This window comes from Diospyros lotus, chromosome 7 (assembly GCF_014633365.1).
Source record: "Diospyros lotus cultivar Yz01 chromosome 7, ASM1463336v1, whole genome shotgun sequence".
NCBI lineage: Eukaryota > Viridiplantae > Streptophyta > Magnoliopsida > Ericales > Ebenaceae > Diospyros > Diospyros lotus.
Genome location: NC_068344.1, coordinates 7,097,368 through 7,110,537, shown reverse-complemented (window position 1 = coordinate 7,110,537; position 13,170 = coordinate 7,097,368).

The following is a 13,170-nucleotide window of genomic DNA, read 5'->3' as shown; positions in this document are numbered from 1 at the left end:
TGATTCTTTGGGGAATGAAATAGAGTTTGAGTTCCTTGAGAAAATTTTGGAAAATAGGAGTAGGGGCAAATCTGTAAATATCACAAAGCTAGGTACGACACTACAAATCTCCAGCAAGCCATCACGTCGACGTCAGGGAGGGTCACCAGAGGCTTCTAGAGTAGGTTCAGACCATCATGGGCGAGTTGTGGCGGAGATTGGCCAAAGATCGGCTGTGATATAGCAAAAAAATCAATCATATATGGCCGAAAAATTCGAATGAAATAATCAAGAGATTTTCTCGATTTTAAGGACGAATCGAGGTGATTACGAGCTAAATCTAGCATCCTAAGGTATCATTAACCTAAGAATTGAAGGATTTTCAGCCCAAAATTGCCCATAAATAACAACTCGTGACCAAAAAGGTTTATGCAAAAAATCGAGTTCAATTTATGGGTTTAGAGAGAGAATTGAACGATCTAAATAAAGGGCTTTTGTTTTTCTAGGGGAGAGGAGTAAATTTGGAGATTTTGGGGGTGGTTTGGAACAGTTTAGAGTGGATTTTAAATATCATCGAAAAATCGCGAATAATCACCGGCGACAGACTGAAATTGTTGATTTTGGTGTATCTCCGGTCGATTTTTTGAGCATCGGCCGGTGCCATCATGGTCGGAAGGTCATGGGCTTCGTGCTAGTGTCATCGGATCATTCATCGGAGTCATCGGCTACCCACCGTCACTTGAGAAGATGACCGGAGGTAAGGAAAAAATAAAAAAAAAATAGGAATAGAAAGAAAAAAATAGAAAGAAATGGAAAAAATTTCTAGAAATTTCCAAAAAAGTCAGAAAAATAGGGAGATTTATTATTTCAAATTTTTATTAGGAAAAATAATTTAATAATTCTTTATTTTAAATTTTTACAAAGAAAATTTTATGAAAATAAATAGAAGAAAAATCAAGAAAATTCTGAATAAATTTCAGAAAGCCAGGGGAATTACTTTATGAATTTTAGTGAATTTTAGTTGGGAAAATCTAGAGAAAATCATAAGGAAATATTTATTTTTGAGATAAAATGATTATTAAAATAGGAAAATTAGGAGAAATTTGGAAAAATTATGAGAAATTCAGGAAAATTAGGAATAGTGATTTTCTTGAATAATTGATGATCAGGAGAAAATTTGGCTTGAGGAATTGAGGATTTGCATAAATTTTGAGGCTAGCACGCATATTAAGGAAAAGCGATCTGCTATTCGAAGGTGAGTGGTACTACCCTGTCTAGTGATTGACCTACCGATATTCTCGGTATTCCATTTCAAATGCTTTACCTTGTCAGAGGCTTAATTGTTTCCAAATTTATATTATTTTACTCATAATGATCATTATGTGATGCATTAACTGAATATGATATTTTGATATGCATGGCACATGATTTATATATTATTATCATATTCGAATCATGTCATTGTTATGATCGGTGGGTTAGGATTTGGGGTCGCCTTGTGAATGAGGCGATGTTCGTTCTTACGAAAAATGTGGGAATAGTGGTTCCCACAGGTGGTGACCAAATTACTTTCCAGGGACTAAGTACGCCAAGGTGATGTCCCAAGGTTGACATGTTGAGTCTGATTTATGCCATGCACATGATCACTCATGCATTTCATGAAAATTGCTTTTATGTCATTTACTTAGATAATTTAGCATCTAACCTGGGTTATACCCTTGGAACATTCAACGTTCCAGCCAGAGCTTACAGCGAAGAGAAAGGCATAGCTAGTTAGTTGAAGACGGGGACCAAGCATGTTAAATTACTACAAAAAAAAATCAGCATTTAGCGGTGATTTTTTTTGCATTTTACAACGATTAATGTAATTTAGCGGTGATTTTCAAAACCGCCTCTAAATCAGGTGTCGCGAAGCATTTAGCGGCGATTTTCAGCAACCGTTGGAATAATCGCCGCTAAATGCTATTTTTTGCGGTGGTTTTAAAATATTTAGCGATGGTTTCGAAATTATCGCAAAAAAATTATAAAATATTGAATTTTCAAAAAAAATCAAAATTTTTGAATTTTAGCGACGGTTTTGGAACCGTCGCAAAAAAAATTCAAAAATTCTTACCGCCACTATTTACGGCACCAATGCATAAGCAAGGCTTAGCACCCGGCCGCATGTTTGCGTGCCACGTAGTCATGCTGGAAATTTAATTTTTCAGCCTCTCATTTCCCTTGATTTGAACTTACAACCTCCTGTACGCACGTGTGAGCACGAGACTGATGTGGGAATTTATTCACATTTATTGGTCATAATTGAATAGTATTTTATATGTGTTTTATCTATAATTGTCTAGTATTTTGAGGTTCTTTTATATATATATATATTTAATTTTTAGTATTTTTTTTTGTTATTTTACATAAATATTACTTTGTGTTTGGGTTGAAAAAAAAATAAAAATAAAAATAAAAAATAAAAAAGATATTATAAAGTTAATACTATAAATTAATATTACAATTTAAATAAAAAAATAAATATTATAATATAATTAAAGTTAATATAATATTATATATTATATATTATATTATATATTATTATTATTAAAGTTACGTGAAGTTGCAGAGATGGGCTTGGGGCATGAAGTTTTAAATATAATAATATTATAATATTATAAATGGGATGTGGAGTTTTAGGGTTGTGCGTGAGTCTTACATATATATATATTATTATATATATAATATGAAGGGAGGACTTGGCAGAGGAAACGGCGGCCATTAAAAAAGGAAATAAGGAAGGTTTTTGTTTTTGGCAGAGACTTGGAGGTGGCTGTGGCGCACGGAAGGAGGATTTTGAAGGGTAGCGGCCATTAGAGGAATTGAGGAAATTGATTTGGCAGGAGTGCGGCGGACTCAAGGAAACAGAAGGAACCAAAGGCATGAATTGGATTTGGCAGAGGCTTGCGCACGGAAACGGCGCATTGAAGAAGGCTGCGGCAGAAATTGGCAGATTGGAGATTAAAGAGTGCGGCCGAAACAAGGAACAAGTGTAGGGAGATGCGGGCGAGAGACTGTTTAACCCAGAACTAATTTATTAAGCTAAGGCCATGTATTAGCTGAAACTATAATGGTGTATTTTTCATAAATTTATGTGATTGAATAAATTGTGTTATGTTGAGTTGTGTGGTATGAGATTTAATGCGTGTGAATAATTGGCCACTATTTACATAATTTGATGCCTAATCTTGAGACCGAAAGGAGATAGTTTAGGGATTGCATCGTAGGTACTATACACCATAAAGTAAAACAGACTAGAAATAGAATTCGGTTTTTTTGTGCGACTTTTAGCGATACGCTAGGAATTTCACAATTTGTAATGCGTTTTCATTTAATTAAACTTTCATAGAAATATAGGAAGTTATTAAATGAAAATAGACTCGTTATAACCTAGAAATAGGATAACGAATGCATTAGGAGATTTCGCCGTCACATACTCAATTGATCAATTCATTCCCATAAAAATATATTATTTGCATTGCATAACTAAGTTCATACATGTGCCTTAGTTATTAAAATCCACTGATTTCTTGATTCAAGTTTCCTTCCAAATCAATTTTATTTTATTAATCTAATTAATTTATTTTTTTTTCTTTATTAAATCTGAAATTTTTATTATCTAAATAATAAAGAAAATTTATAAATTTGGTATTTGAAATCTTTTCTCGTGGGAACGATATTCTTACTTACTATTATATTACTTCTTCGACCTGTACACTTGCGGTATATTTTAGGGTGATCAGAAACCAGCTGATCTGTGAAGCCTCCTTATTAATTATTCGCGCATATAATTTATATGCTAAACCAATCACATTTTCCAGAATTATATTCTATCTTTTTTAATATAAATTAAAAATAAATTGAAAAACATAAATTAATGGATTATTTTTTAAAAGGATAATGGAATAAATCTTAAATAAATTAATTAGATTAAATTAAATAAATTAATTGATTAAAAAATAAAATAAATATTTTATATATTTTTTTAAAATTTCATTTTAAAATTATAAAAATTTTGCTGCATGTTTTTTAATTTTTTTTAAATTAAAATTTTTATTGAATTTTTATTTTTAATTATTTTTGAATTTAGCGACGGTTTCTAAAAACTGCTGCTAAATTGATTAAAAAATTATATTTTACGACGGTTTTGAAAAATCGCTGCAAATATTAATTTAATTTTTATTTAATTATTTTTAAAATTTAGCTATGGTTTCTAAAACTGTTGCTAAATTTAATTATTTAATATTTTTAATTATTTACGGTGGTTTTTCAAAATCGTTGCAAATATTAATTAAATTTTATTTAATTATTTAATTTTATTTGAATTTAGCAGCGGTTTGTTAAAAACTGTCGCAATATTCAATTTTATTTTTTAATTAATTATTTATTTTCTGGATTTAGCGACGATTTTTTGAAAGCCACCGTAAAATTAAATTTTTAATTAATTTTGCGACGATTTTGAAAAATTGCCACTAAATGTTAAAGAAACGGCCACAAAATATCGTATTTTTACTTCCGTTATTACATTTTGTACGATTGGCATGTAATCCTTATTTTGGTCTTATTTTAGTCACGAGACAATTATGTATGAACATGCTATGTTAAGGTAACGCATGACAATCTATTAGATTAATTTTGATCCTATTATTTCCGCTATACATTTGAAATGTCTTATTTAGCTTCAATCTTTAATGCTTGTTAGCTAAATGGGTATGGTTAAGGGATTTTGGGATTTTGAGCATGCGAAGATTGTAGTTTTTAAGATTGACTGGATGGAAAAAAAAAATAATAAATCTTGTGAATGTAAAAAAAAAAATCCTGAGATTTCCCGAGTAATGGCTTGATTGGGAGAACGGGTCGTTACATTTGATTAGAGCTCTAGGTTGCTTAAGATACTTAGGAAGTCTAAGTTATGAATTTGGTGTGCCTAGAATTGATTACAAAACTTGGGTTAGGGACTTTGAACCTTAATGCATCACTAAAAACTTAAGGAAAACTTCGGAGAATGGCTTGAGGATTCCTAACTAAGAATTTATTTCAGAGACAAAATGGCTGATTTGATTTTATATGCACATTGGGCACACCGAATCAATGCTCGAGAGAATATGCTCGGAGAAGGACTTTTCGATTATCTGGATGACATTGAAGATATTATAAGGGACGTGCATCCTAGCTATATCCAACTGCCTGGGTTAGTCAAAACTCAGTCAACCGAGTGTTCTTTACAAAAATTCTAGCAAGAGCAAGAAGATAAGGATGAAGGCATGCTGGTCCTTACTTGGGAGATGTTTAAAGAAGAGTTCAATGAAAAGTACCTCCCTAGGAGCTGGAAAGAAAATAAAGTCTAGGAGTTCATGAAATTAAAGCAGGCTGATGATATGCCGGTGACGCAGTACGATACACGATTCATACAACTCATCAAGTATGTACCGATATATGAAACTGACGAGTTTTAGAAGGCACAAAAATTTATATCAGGACTGCAAGTGGACCTCCAACAAGCCCTGGGCACATGGTCTATCAACATGTACAAGGAAGCTTTGAGTCGAGCCTTGACCACAGAAAGGAACTTGTTATGAGTGGGGTTGATTAGGGCTGAGGAGACAAAGAAATACGAAGATCAGGGGTCAGGGAATCAAACTTTTCGGGCTAAGAATGGAAGAAAATGTTTTTATTGCAAGAAGAATCATCCAGGAAGAAGGTGCCTTGTGAAGCCACTAAAGTGTTTTGCTTGTGGAGAGATAGGTCACATTGGGAGGAATTGCTCGAGAAATAAAGAAACACCTCAAGATCAGAATCGACCGAAGATCATTTGTTATAGCTGCAGACAGCCAGGACACATCTCAAGAGAGTGCCCAAAAAGGCAGAAGGTTGAACAACCAAGTAGGGAAGCAATGAATGTATGCCATGGTCGCGTTTATAATCTGACTTGGGAGAATGTGGAAACCAACCCTGTGGTGATTGAAGGTACACTATTCCTCCTCAATACTCCTATTCATGCATTGATAGACCCTGGTTCCACACATTCGTTCATTTCATGCGCAATGGCTCATAATAAAAAATTAGAACCCAAAAGATTAGGGTATCAAATGATCATAGCTACGCTAGTAGGAACGACTATAGAAACCTTGATGGGGTGTTTTGGGTACGCATTGAACATAGGAGGAAAGGAGTTTGAGGTAGACCTAACACTATTGGATATTCGAGATTTCGGCGTAATCCTATGGATGGATTTTCACTCCCTATATAGTACTAAGGTTGACTGCAAGATCAAGGCCATGAATCTGCTAAAATCTAGTGGTGAATGGATCACCTTTCAAGGTCAGGGTGTTTATAGTAAAAATGAGCGAAGCACGATGATGCAAGCATTACACTCGTTTCAAACTGAATTGAATAAAGAAAAATTTGAGTTAAGCATGGTGAGAACAGTAAATGAGTACCCTGATGTTTTTCTCGAGAATATGCCAGGATTACCTTCCCATAGGGAAATCGAATTCTTAATAGATCCATTGCTTGGTACTCAGCCCATTTCCATACCCCCGTATAAAATGACCCCAACGAAGATGAGGGAGTTAAAGGAGCAGTTGCAGTCATTAACTGATAAGGGGTTCATTAGACCAAGTACGTCACCTTGGGGAGCCCCAACACTATTTGTGAAGAAAAAATATGGTAGTTTAAGAATGTGAATTGATTATTGATAATTGAATAAGGTGACCGTAAAGAATGAATACCCATTTCCTAGGATTGAGGAGTTATTTGACCAATTTCAAGGGGCCAATGTATTCTCAAAAATAGACCTTCGATCTAGGTATTACCAACTGAGGATTAAGGAGGAGGATGTTCCTAAGATTGCTTTTTTATCCCGATATGGTTATTACGAATACTTAGTGATGCTTTTTGGATTAACAAACGCATGTGCTGCTTTCATGGACTTGATGAATAGAGCCTTTAGGCCTTATTTGGATAAGTTTGTGATAGTATTCATTGATGATATCCTAATATATTCCTCAAGTGAGGAGGAACATGAAATGCATATAAGGATTGTAGTGCAGACATTATGGACCACAAGTTGTATGCCAAGTTTTCCAAGTGTGAATTTTGGCTCACTCAAGTGGCATTCCTTAGCCATGTAGTTTCAGCTGAAGGTATAGCTGTTGATTAAGTTAAAATAGAGGCGGTACGAAACTTGCAGAAACCTAAAAACGTTGGAAAAGTTTGAAGTTTTCTTAGTCTAGTTGGATATTATAGAAGATTCGTGGAAGGATTTTCTAAAATTGCTGCTCCACTTACTCTATTGATGCAAAAGGATGTGAAATTTGTGTGGAATGAAAAATGTGAGTAGAGTTTTCAAGAGGTTAAAGACCGACTTATGATAGCTCCAATCTTAACAATGCCAACTGAGACGAGAAGATATGTGGTTTATAGTGATGCCTTTAAAATAGGCTTGGAATGTGTCTTGATGCAAGATGGAAAGGTAATAGCATTCGGATCCCAACAATTAAAAAGGCACGCGCAAAACTATCCAACCCATGATGTAGAATTGGCAGTCATCATCTATGCCTTGAAGATGTGGAGGCATTATTTATATGGAGTGTAATTTGAAATTTTTACAGATCACAAAAGTTGGAGTATATATTATCTCAAAAAGAATTAAATATGCGGCAAAGAAGGTGCCATCATGGTCGAAAGATCGTGGGCTTCATGCTGGTGTCATCGGATCATTCATCGGAGTCGCCGGCAGGCCGTCGTTGCCTGATAAGATGACTGGAGGTAAGGAAAAATAAAAAGAAAATAGGAAAAGAAAGAAAAATAAGGAAAAATAGAAAGAAATAGAAATATTTTTTGAAAATTTTCAAAAAAATCAGAAAAATAGGGAGATTTATTATTTCAATTTTTTATTAGGAAAAATAATTGAGTAATTCTTTATTTTAAGTTTTTAGATAGAAAAGTTTATGAAAATAAATAGAAGAAAAATCCAGAAAATTCTGAATAAATTTAAAAAAGCCAAGGGAATTATTTTATGAATTTTGGTGAATTTTAGTGGAGAAAATATGGAGCAAATCATAAGGAAATAATTTTTTTGAGAGAAAATGATTATTAAAATAGGAAAATTAGGAGAAATTTGGAAAAATTATGAGAAATTCAGAAAAATTAGGAATAATGATTTTCTTGAATAATTGATGATCAAGAGAAAATTTGGCTTGAGGAATTGAGAATTTGCATAAATTTTGAGGCTAACATGCATATCGAGGAAAGACGATTTGCTATTCGAATATGAGTGGTACTACCCTGTCTAGTGATTGACTTACCTATATTCCCGGTATTCCATTTCAAATGCTCTACCTTGTCAGAGGCTTAATTGTTTCCAAATTTATATTATTTTACGCATATTAATCATTATGTGATGCATTGACTGAACATGATATTTCTATATGCATGGCACATGATTTATATGTTATTGTCATATTCAAATCATGTCATTGTTATGACCGGTGGGTCAGGATTTGGGGTCTCCTTGTGGATGAGGCGATGTTTGTTCTTATGGAAAGCGTGGGAATGGTGGTTCCCATAGGTGGTGGCCAAATTACTTTCGAGGGACTAAGTATGCCAAGTTGATGCCCCAAGGTTGACATGTTGAGTCTGATTTATGCCATGCATGTGATCACTCATGCATTTCATGAAAATTATTTTTCTGCAATTCATTTAGATAATTCAGCATCTAACCTGGGTTATACCTCTGAAACATTCAATATTCCAGCCGGGGCTTACAACGAAGAGAAAGACGTGGCTAGTTAGTTGAAGAAGGGGACCAAGCATGTTAAATTACTTTCGTTATTACATTTTTGTACGATTGGCATGTAATCCTTATTTTGGTCTTATTTTAGTCACGAGACAATTATGTATGAACATGCTATGTTAAGGTAATGCATGATAATCTATTAGAATTTTGATTCTATTATTTTCGCTGTACACTTGAAATGCCTTATTTAGCTTCAGTCTTTAATCCTTGTTAGCTAAATGGGTATGGTTAGGGGATTTTGGGATTTTGAGCATGTGAATATTGTGGCTTTTAAGATTGACTGGATGGAATGGAAAATTAATAAATCTTGTGAATGTAAAAAAAAAAAAATCCCTAGATTTCTCGAGTAACGGCTTGATTGGGAAAACGGGTCGTTACAAGATACATAGATGTGAATGTCATGGACTCATTAGCAATATATGTTTCAGCAATAAAACCTTTTGGACGAGCTTTGTTTCGAACATAGCCTTTAAGGGTACTAAGAAATCTATATGCAAAAAGTGTGATTTAAATATATTTATAAATGACTATTTTTTTTTTTCATAAATTGAGTGATTAAGAAGAGAAAACATTAATACCTCTCAATAGGATACATTCATCGACTGTGTACTGGTCAAGCAAGCATAGCTTCCCGTGGCATGTGAATTGACAAGTGGACCATGACAACAAAGAATGCAAGAGGAAAAATCCTTTCCATTTTTCATAATATCATTGCAATGTCATTCTCCAAATTTTGTAACATAGACAATTTGAGATTCTTAAAACATAATTCTTGAAAAAAAAATTCCCAATTCCTGTAAGGTGGTGCAAATCTCTGATGGCAAAAAACCTCGCATCCCAACTCAAAATATTCGTTGTAAGATGACATGACAATCATGAATTTTAAGACCAGAAATCTTATCATCACTGATGCTTACACATCTAGATATATTACCTGCATACCCATCAGGATATTGAACATCACGTAAAAAATTCAAAAACCCTTTTTTTTTTCACCTGTCAATACATAAGAAGCGTGAGGTTTCTCAAGTACGCCATGTGTTTTCCTTATATGTAACTCTTCTCTTATGTTCATATATATCCTTCAAATCTTCCCTAGCCTTACTTGTATCTTTTATCTTCCCTATAATATTCAACGATGTTCTCATTAGACAGTCACATATGTTCTTCTCTATGTGCATGACATCAAGGATATGTCGTGTTTTAAGCTTTTGCCAATAGGGAAAATCAAAGAAGATGCTTGTTTTCGTCCAATTGAGATGTTCATAAGGTTGCTTTCGCTTTTTGTTGGATGGATGTTTTCCAGGTGGAATATCTTTAAGGATGTTAACCTGTTACAATACTTCATCTCCAGACCACTCTTTAGGTTTTCCTCGTTTCTCAACCTTTCCATCAAATGCATTAGCATTCCTTTGCCAGCTATGATTTGGAGGTAAGAAACAATGACTACACAGATACCCAATTTTGGTCCTTAATGGAGGATCATCATGACATACTGGACATGCCTTGTATCCTTTTGTGATCCACCCAGACAAGTTCCCATATGTAGGGAAGTCATTTATTGTCCATAAAAGCACTGTCTTCATCTCGAAATTCTCTTTGGTAACTGCATCATAAGTTTGCGCCATGTGTCCACAACTCATTTAACTCATCAATTAGTGGACGCAAATAAGTATTAATGCCTTTTCCTGGAGCTCGTGGCCCTGGAATGAGTAATGACATCATACATAAAGGCTCCTTCATACATTTGCATAATGGCATGTTGTATTGAACAAGTATGACAGGCCACATACTATATGATGTGCTCATATTTCCAAATAGATTACAACCATCAGTTGCCAAAGCAAGCCTTACATTACGAGAATCTTGTGCAAAATCAGGATATAGTAAATCTAAATGCTTCCATGCCTCTCCATCTGTAGGATGCCTTAATACATTACTCTCTTCTTTTTGCTTCTTTTTGTGCCGTCGCATAGCTGAAGTAGTTTGCTTTGACATAAATAACCTCTTCAACCTTGGAGTTAGTGGAAAATGCCTTAAAATTTTGTGAGGAACCCGCTTGCCTTTATTGTCATCTATCTTCCATCGAGGTTTCTCACATATAGGATAAGTATTTCTTTCACTCAACTCCTTCTAGAACAACACGCAATCATTCTTGCATGCATCAATAGACACATAATCCAACCCCAAATCTCTTAAAAAAAATTTCACTTCATAGGGTGAGTCAGGAATTGTCAAATGCTTCGGTAGAATTTCCTTGAATAATTGGAGTGTCATTTCAAATGACTTATTACTCCACTTATTCAATACCTTCAAATGAAGGATTTTAACCAAGAAAGATAACAATGAAACATCTTGGCAACCTGGATAAAGTTCACGTTGGGCTTCCTTGAGCAACCTATCAAAGCAACACTCTTGCATTCCAACATTGGGATCATGATCCTCTATTTGTCCTTCTGCATTTGTTCCTTCATACATTTCTCCCACTTCATCATATTCCTCTCCTTCATTGTTTTTCTCTTCTTCACCTAAATCATCATTGTCATCATCAAGATCCCAATAATTCATATTTTCTAGCACATTTTCTCCATGCCAAAACCATCTCTTACAGTGTAAGCTGAATTTGTGAATGTACAGATCTTCGATGACACCTTCATTCATTTTCCATCTCAAATTATTACAATTATTACATGGACAACGAATTTCGCTTTCATGGTTCATATTATTCTTGGAAAAAGCAATAAAGTCTGACACTCATTGTTGGTATTCAGAACTTATAATTGGTTGTCTAATCCAACTTCTATCCATGCTTATAGTGAAAGTGAGAAAATACCTAAATCATTTTACCAGTATTAAAATATTAATCACAAGACTAAGTCGAAAAATATAACAATATATTTATTGGAGAACATTTAAGACAATCACTACTACAATATATTTATTAGAATCATGAGCACAAGTATTTAGATATGATGTTTGAAGACATCTAATTTTTGCCAAAATATGAAGTTGTGGCCATTACAAATCCATGTATTTTGAGTCTATTCAGTATGAGCCCATAGTGAACACTTCTTTCATGTAGTTTTATGGGCGTAGAGTTTGCATACTGTTATCATGTTTTAGCCATTTTAAATTATCTTTTTTTATTATTTACGATTTATTTTCTTTCTTTTTTTTATGTTTGGGTTATGTTTTTATTTTGGGAATAAGAGTTCATCCAAAACTTTGACAAAAAAAGGTAACATAAATAAAGTACATGCACTGTTTAACAAAGTAAAATATACCACAAACAAGTGATCTTTAGATTTGGTGACGGGCTGGAGGTACGATGAAGGCAATGGGCTAAAGACAGTGAAGGTGAGAGTATAAGATAGGGAGATGAAGCACTTGCACTATTTAACAAAAGAAAAATCAAATCTCATTTCAAAACCCCAAATAGCACACACACCAAATCATCTAAAACACATCAAAAAGGAGAAACTAAGAAGAATGAGAAAATGTAAAAATGTACAATAGTATCGTAGGACCCGAACCCAAGTTCCACAGACAAGTTGAAATGGAAGGAAATAAAACAACTTAATTAGATCTTGTTAGTATAACTACAACTAGAACTTGCCTTCCTTAGTAAATACCCAAAGCTAGAAGTAAGAACAGTAACCTAGAGATTTGTTGTTGCAACTACAAGAAAAATACCAATAATATTAAACCGTAAAATATGACAGGAGAGGGAATGAGAGCACGTAAAAACTTGAAGCTTGTTGTTATATATGCAAGCTCACTGAACGCAAGGAAGAAGAAGATGGTGAGCAAAGCTGCTAGAACGATGAAGGAAAAGAAACGGTCGTCGAGTGCTCTCGTTGCTGCTTCTTTTTTTTTCCGGGCTTCTCTTCTATTAGCAAGAAATGAGGGACAGAAATAGACTCAGGAGAGGAGTGGCTTCACGCTGCTTACTACTTTGTTTTATGTTATATACACATATACACAATGTCTTTCTCCCTCAATATCTTAAAGTTGATAATATATGTATATATATATATATTATATATTTATGCATATATATATTTATGCATATATTGCAATAGCTAAGCATTTGGATCTTAAAAGGCAAGCTTCCAAATTTCAACTTTTAAGACGCATCATGATCTTTGCTCTGCCCATGCCCTTTCCTTTCTTATCAATACTCCATCAATTTATTTTTTACCCCTTTACTAATTAATCTCTCTCTTTGCTATATGATACTATCAATATAATATAACACACTATATCCTTCACCCGGCCAATATATATTTACATATTATTTAACGTGGCAACACATGGGAAACCCCCTTCCTTCCCCACATAATATAGTTATG